We start from the raw sequence: 10,928 nt of genomic DNA, 5'->3' as shown, positions 1-10,928 counted from the left end.
TGCGCGCGGCTCCTGGACCAGCCGGGTCACGAGGGAGGCTGCGCGGCGGCCATTTTGAGCCCTGGCAGCCGCCATTTTGTGTTCTGGCGAAGGGCTCTGTCTCGCTTGAGGCCGCTGCAGGACGAGGAGTGGCAGAACATCCACACCTTCAGCCTCCCACACACATGCCCGCGGGCCCTGTTGAAGTGGCCGCTGTAAAAAACGCTCCCTTGAGGTCAGGCAGTGCCTGGCGGGAGTGAGCCCTCAGTGGCATCCCTGCAGCTGCACAGCCTCAGGCGTGAGGTGCCTTGCCAGCTCCCAGTGTGCGCTGCTGCGGTGTTGTGCAAACCAAATGGCTTTACAAAATAAACCGTTTATTTAAGCAATGACTCTCCCGTGATGCTTCTCCTTCAATGAACATAATATCAGTTTAAGGAAGAAAGTCTTTACTGTGAGGGTGGTGAGGCACTGGAACAAGTTGCCTATGGACGTGGTGGATGTCCCATCCCTGGCAGTGCTCAAGGCCAGAACATGTAAGGCCTTGAGCAACCTTGTCTAGTGGGAGATGTCCATGCCCATGGCAGGGGGAGCTGGGACAGGATGATCTTTAAGGTCCCTTTTATGAGAAATATCTCTAATTAAAATTTAGAAGACGGCCAAATAAAGTGAAACAAAGAACTTTATTAACAGCGCACTGGCTGCACCGAACTCATGACCAGGTTCGAGCACACTTGACTGGGAGGGACGAGCCCCTTTAAGACCCTTCGATTTGCACAACCACTCCCTCGCTCCTCCCATGCTAGGCCTCGCTCTTTTCTTTCTTAAAAGGCAATCTTCACTTTCTGGTGCAGCCCATTGGTTGTCTTCATCCACCTACCAGGTTGTGTCCCTGCCGCGGGCCGCATGGTTCCCTGGCAGTGAGCCCAGGCTGGTCTCACCACCTTACATTCTTCCCTGCTCACCTTCGAACTGTAAAGCAAACAGAACAATAAGTAACAATAAGTAGCAGTAAGCAGGCAGAACTATAAGCAGAGCAATAGGCAACCCCAAGCAGAACTGTATGTAGCAGCAAGTAGGCAGCAGCAATAAACAACTTCAAGCAGAATCACAAGCAGTCCACTAGTCCCTGACCACAAAATAGTTCCCCAGTCCTCTAAACAAAATGGCTCCCAAGTGCCCCAGCACGAGGCAGCCATGGAAACCCCTGCTTGTAATAAAACCATCCTATTTATTTCCTACACTTTCAATCCCTTAACATTCAATGATTCCATGATTCTATGATCCACCAATCCTGAGATAAAGTATTCTGGCATCTGTAACAGGCTGCACTGAAAGAAACAGGCTAACATTAAACATAGACCTCCATTTTAGGTTAGTCGTAAGGTAACACTTTATTCCTCTATGCAAAGATTTGAAGAAGAAAACGACTTTGCCCAGATACATGATCATGCAAAAAAACCCCAATGACCTATGCGAAGATCACATGCGGAGAAGTATTTCATTCCCTATTGTTTCTTAATTAGTTTTATAAAACCCTGACAAAAAGAAACAAAAAGAGAGAGGAAAAAAAATTATATGGCAATGAGCAGATCTGGTACAGAAAACCTGGGAATATGACTGTGAGGACAGGCTGTGGGTGAACTCTCAGGCTGCACAAGTAGGCAAAGCCGCTATCTCCTGAGGTTTGATTTTGCCCGGGAAATAGGGCTTCCTTGAGTCTTGGGTGGCTGGCAGGACGGCATCAAAAAATTACAGTTTCTCCCCATCCAAAAAGTAATAAAAACCCCATTGCAGGAAAGCAAAAAAAAACCCCACAACAATTCACCGAGGTCAAGAGTCCAAGTTTTGCAACAGACGCAACCCTGAGCCTGGCAGAGCAGTTTCGCCCCCCGAGCTCTGGATGGCAGTAGTTGCGAACGAATGTGAACCGCAGCTCCCGGCTCCCTTCTCACCCCAGCATCGGAGGAGACATACATGCGGAGACAGTGGTTATTCCCTGCCAAAGGGAACCTTTCCTTCGGCTTTACCACCAACTTGTTGTCCAATGATACATTATGCTTGGGCAGAGCAATGATTTCAATGTTCAAAAACCAAATACCCCCTCACACAGACCTGTTTGTGTACCCATCCCTCTACACCCTCACCTTGCACTGAACATGAGATTCATGCAGTAGACATTTTCCTGAATGTCCAAGGCTGTGCGTCTCGTGTTTGCAACATAGCACCCTCTTTTCTGCAGCCTTTTGTGCAGTAGTTGTTCGGCACTGCACAGCCTGATCTGCAGACTTGTGCTTGTGAACAGGCACAAGGACCAGCATCCCACTGCCCTGCAGATGGGCTCAGACCTGTATGGAGCAGCATCCCGCTGCCCTGGAGATAGGCGCAGGCCCACCTGTGAGCTGTACAGCTGGAGGGGCTCCTGCTGGGCATCTGCCTGGGCCAGCCTGTGAGGGCCTGGCCACCACTGCACCATAACCTGCACAGATGTTGTCACTTCTCAAGAAAAAAAGAAGAAAAAAACACAACATATTTGAAGATTTTTCCCAGGCAAGAAAACACCCACGCACAGCTCTATACGAAATAAAAAACCTGCTGGATTAAACCATAGCATATACCTGTACAGAATCCGAAGACTATCCTCAGTAGCAAGTCAGTACCAAGCTTGTGTTCTCAGATGCCCTAAAACACACAGCAGTCAAAACTTAAAGTATAATCTCTGCTTGAGGACTCAATGCATGCTGCAGGGTGGGTTGCTGTGGAATGCACTAAGTGGATTCTCACCCTATTCCGATTCATCTGGTTGGGCCAAATGAGATTTTTAATGATAATGGTATTGAATAAGCAGCTCTGAAGGGAGTAAATAATGCAGAATAGATAGATTTGTGATCAGTGTAGCTAATGGTTATTCAAAATAAACACAAAAATCCAGAAAACTGGGTTCATCTGAGTCAGTTGTCCCTAAGACTACCAAACCTGTTTCCCTGGTGCAAAACCTACTGAGAAATTCAACAATCGAAACTCTCTGGCAGGCTGTACAACCTAAGGGGACTATTGCATAAAGGAGAGCAGGATTTACAAGAAAGTGTCTGAGAGGGAAACACTGTGATTGATTAGGAGACTATTAAAATGATACAGGATTATTATAAGATGTTTAGGGAAAAGGCCAAAGACAAGGAAGGGAGGCACAAAGGCAGATCAGGGAAGAGCTAAAAAGATTGAGGTGTGTTGGAGCAAGGATATAAAAAAAAGCCATCTGCATGTAAGCAGGCTGCTGGTCAGTATGTTTGTGTGACTGAGCCCCATGGCTAATTGCCACTGTCTGTCCTATCCTCTTTTTAAATTCCGTTTTTAACTACCTTCCGTGTGATTGTGTTCTCTATTCTATGTCTGTGCATCTGATCTGGTAATGAACTCCAAACCAGACCAGCTGGTGAGTCAAATGAGCAGTCTGGGAGACAGGTATTGGGTGACCCTTGAAGGGCTTTTATCCTGAGCATGCATTCTTAGGAGCTGGATGGGACTATGCCACCTGTTGTGGGTGTCTGTAAAGACCCAGGCTGAGAACAGATAGAAGCATGTCCAAGGCACCTAACACTCCCCATTCATAGGATAATGATGCCAAGACATATTTTTTGTGAATCTCTCCACTATTTTCCTGAAGCATATTTGTTCTACGACTAAGCATATTGACTCATTAGAGCATACTAGACTACCAAGAGCCACAGGGTTAAGCCTCTGTAGTTTGTCATGTTAAAAACCTGAATTCAAAAGGTCAGAAGCAGCCCCTGAAGAGATGAATGATTGTTGAAATCAGCAGAGTTTCATACAGACTTCAGGAAGCTCTGAATTGGGTCCAAGCACATCACGGCAAGATTACTTAAAATTTTTATGCAACCTCCCAGTGTTACTATGAGAACTACCGCCATCCTGTGTGCCATTTCATGATCTGAGGAAGTTATTGACAACAGAGATGGTTGTTATGGGGACAGCTGTCTGTCAAAGAAAAGAGAGTACATGACAAAGACAACATCTGATTATGATCGATTTGTTCTTATACAGAAAAGGAGGTGTTTTCACATGCAGCCCTGAAAACACACAGGTTTATTTAGGCTTTTAAAGCTATTGCCCCAGAACCAGAAGCTCAGGAACAAGCAACTGAATCTGGGGGCAGACCAAGACTACAGCAGGTATAACATAAAATTTTTTGGATTCAATACAAACAGGTCAGCAAAAGCGTATTATTTTAGACTTAATTATGATCAATGGGCCACTGTTGGTCTCAGACTTTTTAAAACAAAGGCTCCTTTTTCCTCCCTGCAGGACTCCAAAAAGGAAAAAAAATCTAAGCTAAGGAAAGTAAAACAAAACAGAGACATAAGAATAGAAAGGGAACAGACCGGTATTGTACTTCATTTGTTCTCAATGATCCAAAACATGAATGTTTCAGTTCGGTGTAGAATCTCCTTGTGCAATCACATTCTGCTCTTGAATTCACGTTCCACTGCTTCCTTGAATTTGTTTTCTTAATTTTTTTTTGTAGATTCTTCAGAACAGTACAGGGATAAGAGAACAATAAGTGATTTTTCCAAGAACAAACAGCAGCACAGTTACTATGAAATACAGCTCTTCTGCAGTTCAGTACTGTAACTACCCACACCCTCTCCTCGTTTTTCCAAGTGCTGTGTTTTCCTCTATGCTTTCATTTAAAGCATTTTCTAAAACCTAAAGAAATTCTGTAGAATAACTATCAACTGCTGCTAACAGTGGGTAGCAACCAGGTACTGACAATTGTGAAGGCCTAATACTAACACTGTTTAATTGCAGTGGAGATGATCTAAATTGGGAGGGGTTCGTCTGGCCTTTGATGAAAGCTGTCTGCCTCTTAACCCTGTGATTGACATAGTAGGTGTGATTGACATAGTATTTAAATCTACAGGAGCACCTGTCTGCAACAGCACATCTCTCCAGTGCCATTAAAACAGTATTCACAGCAGTGGAAAAAAATATATTTTAATTTTTAACATACATCTCCACTGACACTTGACATTTAGCTTTCTTTGCATTTTAGGATGATGGGGAGTGAGGTAGGAACATGAAAATTACATTGATTCTTTATAAAACATGAGTTCCAATTCCCTTTGTTTCTTCTTAGATATTAACATAGAAGCAGATCCCTCCATCTGAGGCTCAGAGAAGAACCACGGTAACCATCCAGAGCCAGACTGATTTCAGTGGGCTCTTATGTCTGTCATCACAGCATAAATCAGAGCCATAATATGGGATTTCCAAAGGTCAAATATTATGGCCTCTGTAGGTATATATTGAGAATACAAGCATAAAAGACGCCCTAAAATTCAAAAGGAGGGAGTGAAAGCATCCTAATACAGAAACACACTAATCACGTTATCCTTTCCTACAGGGAAAAAAACCACTTAGAATATAGATCAAAAGTCAACCAAACTTAACAAACTTCTTCATATAGCTCTTTACAGAAAAGACTAGAAGCTTTCAAATATGCCATAGCACAAACCTGCTGGAGCTTGCATCCTGCTGTGGCCCTGCTGAGCTTCAGAGGCATCCCACAAGCAGCAGGGGGTACTTGCCAAAGAGAGCCATTGCCATAACTCTTAGGTCACAGTAGAACACTGAAGTACAGGCAATAGAAAACCCATTTTGGGTTTTGGTTTGGTTTTTGGCATGATTGCCAATAGCTGGTTGGTTGGATATAGAGAGAAGATATCAGCTTCATTATGACACAGAAATTATCTTTGCAGAGCAACTTTCTAGTAATCACTAAATTATCAGTGAAGTACTTTACTTTTCTTGCATTGCTCTTTCTCTTTAAAATAAAAGCCACCATTAACTAGAATACTGTTACTCTGACTGAAGACAAGAAAGCCAAATGAGAGGTTGTGAAAAAGCACCTTCTAGGGAAAAAAATACAGCTCAAGTGGCTGAAGACTTCACAAGAAGTTCCACCTCAACATTAAGAACTTCTTTATTTTGAGGGTGGCAGAGGGATAGAACAGGCTGCCCAGGGAGGTCATGGAGTCTCCCTCTCTGGAGACATTCCAAACCCACGTGGACACATTCCTGTATAACCTGCTCGCTTTAAAAGTTTTTCCAGGCTCTAATTCCCACACTAGGCAGGCAGGGGGTTGGACTAGATGATCTCCAGAGGTCCCTTTCAACCCTAATGATTCTGTGGTTCTAAGACCAAAGATCTTGGTCTTTAGTCCTCTTATGGCTATGGTTTGTAGAGATAAGTCCTTGGGCTTGCTACAGAAAGAAAAAGAGAAGTCTGAAGAGGAGCACTCCAGATGGGAAGGGACCTACTCCAGGCAATACACCATGAGTATGAACCATGAGGGGGGTTCTTCAGAAACAGAAAACTCATCCCTGCCACAGAAGCAGAAGAAAGCATACAGCAGGCTGCTGTGTACACTCTGACATTTTCTCTCTGTACAGTTAGTGGGACATAGTAAAGTATTTGTTACTGCTTTTGTAGGGAAATGGGTAGAAGAGGGCATGCCTCCTTTTCTTTCATGCTGCAGTAAGCTTGGATATGGGTTTCCTACAGGATCTGGTCACAGAGGTACGAGGCTGCCCGTGCTCCTGTGCCTTCTGCCTCAAAACTGCCGTGAAGTCACACAGAGTTTGAAAATAAGTTTAAAAAGAGAGGAGGAAAAAAAAAAGGTTGAGGGTATATATATTTGCACTTGGAGGCCACTTTTCTGAGCCTTTGCTCTTGAGCTTTATTTTTACACTTTTCAGCGTGATTGAGCAATATTTTTCTCATTTTTAATTTATTGTTTTTATTGTTACTTATAGCTCAGGTTTCCAGGCTCTCTAGAATCAAACTGCAGAGGTGTACAGCAAACCCTGTTACAAGACTTGTGACGGAATCACCAGAATGTCAACATATGATTTGACATAACATTTCACATATTTTTTTCTGTGTTTCCAAAGTAGTTCATTCCAGGAAAAATTTCCACGTGGCCCAATATATCCTGCCATGAGAGTGCTCAGCATTTTGTTCCTTAAGTTGTGCTATGTTGGTGAGTATTACTGAAGAAGCTAGTCTGCAGAAGAAATTTTCCCAATGTGAAGGAAGGGAAAATTGCCATGTGTTTTTGTTGGGTTTATGATACAATGTGTACATCATGGAACACAGTCAAACTTTCATGTAACAGTTTGTTTCCAGGTTACTGACATTTTATAGGGGAATCACTGCATAGTTTTATGAAAACAAGGAACATATGCAAAACCCTTTAAAATGTGTAAGAGAAGAAAACAGATACAGCTTCTTTCTCACACTGCATGCATGCTACTTCCCATGCACTTCAAGGATGATAGAAATTTCAGCAAACTCTTTACTGTTCAAGGCTCATAAAACTTACATATACTGCACATGTTTCTGAATCAAGTTTTTGCTTGTAGTGTGATCTGAAAATTTAATGCTGAAAATAATTATTCTCTGTGCTTTCCACTTGTGCTTTGACTTAATCTGCAATGAGGAGCCTCCAAACATTCTGATTTCTGTGAAACATCTGATGATTACACACTCTGTTAGCTCAATAATTGTGCTGGTAAACTCACTTTGGAGCCTTGGTCTGGAGACCACGTAAGCTTAGTAACTGCAAAAGGTGGGTGCTGTGCCACCCCCCACACCCTCCCACGTGTCAGCCATCAGGGCAGCAGCTCCAGGGTATCAGGGAGATTCGTGCCTTGACAGTGATGCCCCCAGCTCTGCCCTGGGAAAGAAACTTCACTCTGTGGTCTGAAAAATGACTTGTGTCCTGGCAACTCTGCCTGCTCCGCTCCACAGAGCAGCTCTGCCTGCCTGGGGACAGCTTCTTCCGCTGAGGCCAAAGCAGCTCATCCAGAAAATGATAGAAAGCATCTGCCCACTATCAGCTTTTCCTTCCTCCTCCTCTTGTATTGCACTTGTTATGCTGGGTCTCAAGTCCTGGCACAAATGTAGAGATGCTCAGTGCAGCCTGAGCATATTCATCAGTGTGAGTATTGCAGTATCTGTCAACATTTCCTCCACAATACTTGTGAGCACTTTGAAAACAGTGCTGGCTGCCTCTCAAAAATCCTAGTGAAACATGGCTTTCACTCAGCTCTGTGCTCCAAGGTCATATACTTCTTGGGCACGTGATTCCAGCAAGCCTCATCATCTGTGGTCCCAGTCCAGAAGCACTATAAGTGCAGATAACCTCATCTAAGCACAACTATAGATCTCAATATGGATGCACAACATGTGTTTTCTGCACAGGTTCACAACCCTCCCTTTTTGAGGGCTTTTCAAAATCTCATTCTTTCGTCCAGTTTATGTGCAGCCACACAAACAGCTGAATCAGCTCTCCTGAAAGGAAATTCTGAGAAAGGGCAGGAGTGAGTATTGTGGTGACGGGGGATTCAAAGGCAGGTTTTTTTCACCTTTTTTTGCTACCACGGGACATGTAACCTCAACTTCTACAAGGTTATTAGATTCACCCCCTTCACCACTGAGATTCCCCTGCACAAATCCCAAAAGTATTTTAGGTAGCTCTGGGAGTGAGTCACGAAGACTTGTATTTTAACCTTCTAAGTGATGTATGTTATGCAATCTGGGACAGAAAGGGCAAATCACGATTCAAACAAAAAGGAAATGCATACATTTCCCCCTCCTGTCAACAATTTCCACCCAGCCCAGTCACCTCAAGCTATGGGTACTGGTGAACTGAGTTTATTCTGGGCTCTAACCCAGATCTGCCCTGTGGCTGAGATATACCTCTCCCTTTTTCCTTGTCCCTTCCCAGTTAGGACTACAGCAACTACAGGCAAACTAACAGAAAGCTACAGAGTGAGAGATATCTGCTTATGTATTTTTCATGAGAGGCAATAATAAATGCAAACATATACATCTAGCATAATGTTAGGCCCAGAGACCCAGGCCACCAGGACTAGCATTCCACAAAGCAATCGGCTTGCCTTGCCCCCTGCCACATTCCTGCACGCAAAATACCAGGCTTTGGAAAAGGATATACTGGAGGCAAAGCCTCACACTGGCACCAAGCACTCTGGTTGCCCAGCTCACACACACATACAAAGGCCAGTTCCAGCTAGGTGTGAGTCAGAGACCACGTGTAAGTTGGCTGCCCTGGGAACAGACATGGGCTAGACTGGCTCCAGCTTTAGCCTCGTATGATGTACAAGAAATTTTTCCTGCGTTGCTCTTGTTCAGTGGAATTCATGTGCGGAGTCAAAGATTGCTCCACAACCACCTCAGAAAACTGTGATTCATCAGATGGCATTTGAAAGGGGCCATCCCAGTGCCAGTCCCCTAAAAAACCCCCAGCTATGCCAGCAAAACTCTCTGGTGGCAGTGCTTGTACAGGTGGAATCTCATTCAGGTGGGTGTTCCTAGCAGACACTTGTACACTTACATTGTCTCTTCAGTGTATTACTACAAACACTTTTAATTTAGTCATCTAGAAGAGGATTTCAGTACTACAGAAAAAAATTGGTTTCCATGTTATTTCTGGAAGCTTATATAATTTTTCCACTTTCTCCTTTCCTCTGGGTACCACCTCCCCTTTGCATAATTTCATTAAGATGTATAAACTCTCCAAGATATATATCAGGGGAAGGAGAGTAAAAGCAGCAGTCACAGAAAAAACACCGAAATACCACTTTCCATCCAAGTTACACAAAAAAAATTGCAAAATCCCTTGGCACTAAAAGCATAGGAAATCAGAGCCACCTACCAGCAACTGAAGGTGGGGTTCCTGTGTGTGCAGTCAGGGCTGTGCCAGCAACATTAGGAAAGGTATTTTTACAAACATTTGAAGTAGTGAGTCTCAAGACCTCTTGCTGACATCCATGACACTGCTGGTCAGACCAGCCAACTTAAAGGCAGCACTGCAACACCACCCTCCACTGTGATCATACCCTGCCTTTGCATATATGTTTAACTCAAGTGAAAAGGTCAGAGACCTCCATGTATTTTTTTTTAAATACAGAAACCAAATTAACTTGCTGTTAAATGTGGGACAGGGTCACCTAAGACATCAGCTGTAGGATGTGGAGTTTTGAATCAAAGCTTCACATCTTCTTCACCTGAGGATCTGAGTCAGGATAGGGAAAGAGAAAATTAAAGTTGTTTATGAAGCCCTATAGCCCTGTAAGGCCCAAGTCCTTCAGCAAATTAAAGAAATTTGTAGGCTGACCACAACAACCAAAGTAATGTCCCATCTGCCCAGGATCCATCCAGCCTCATGAGGGCTGTGCCAGAGCACCCATGTCTCCATGAACCTTCACCAGTTCCTTCCTGGAAGAAGACACAAAAGCTGTTCATTTAAAGCCACTTCCCAAATGCTCTAAGTCACAAGGAAAGCAAAGCTATATATCAGCAAGCATGGATATGGCGTTGTCAATTCTAACCCTTGGATTAAATCAATACTCTCACCATTCATGGGAAATGAAAATGAATTGATGGTGTTGGATCTTTTCCCAGCAGGCTAGTGTCCGCTGCTCAGTGCCACTGGAATGAATATCACCGTCTGGCTCTCCTCTTGAGGCTTCAGCAAAATACACAGAGCAGACAAAAGGAGTGACCTGCTTCCTCAGCCATATGTCTGCTCCCTGCCCAGTTCTGGATCCAGGCGCCAGGGTAGGGCTGACCAGCCAGGCACTCACTGCTATTTCCTTGGCTGAACCAGACCAGCAAATACAGAGACAACATAAAGCTTGGAAACTTTTTTTCACCCAGGAGCATGTTTCTTTGTCTGTAACTCATGTCTTTGTAAACATTTATCCCCAAATGGCATCTGAAGATCCTCATTTGGTGTATGTATTTTCTTTTGGCATGCCTGGGACAGTGAAAATCAATAAAGGCAGTTTCACTTGCAGGAGTTTGAAGCCATGGTGTTTGCCCAATAAACATCTCACACACACAGTCC

The 10,928-nt window shown here is 43.9% G+C and overlaps 1 long non-coding RNA gene across 1 annotated transcript; it reads right to left on the bottom strand.

Annotated features, from left to right (window-relative positions):
• Positions 1-640: 640 nt before the first annotated feature.
• LOC108492820 lies at positions 641-8,906 on the bottom strand. Its single transcript, XR_001873247.1, has 2 exons — positions 5,510-8,906; positions 641-4,522 (listed from the first exon to the last, which is right to left on the bottom strand). It is a non-coding gene; the product is annotated as an uncharacterized LOC108492820 (long non-coding RNA).
• Positions 8,907-10,928: the final 2,022 nt, after the last annotated feature.

This window comes from Lepidothrix coronata, unplaced genomic scaffold (assembly GCF_001604755.1).
Source record: "Lepidothrix coronata isolate B3197 unplaced genomic scaffold, Lepidothrix_coronata-1.0 Scaffold12, whole genome shotgun sequence".
Classification (NCBI taxonomy): domain Eukaryota; kingdom Metazoa; phylum Chordata; class Aves; order Passeriformes; family Pipridae; genus Lepidothrix; species Lepidothrix coronata.
Note: the sequence above shows the minus strand (reverse complement) of the source record. Positions and strands in the feature narration are given on the sequence as shown.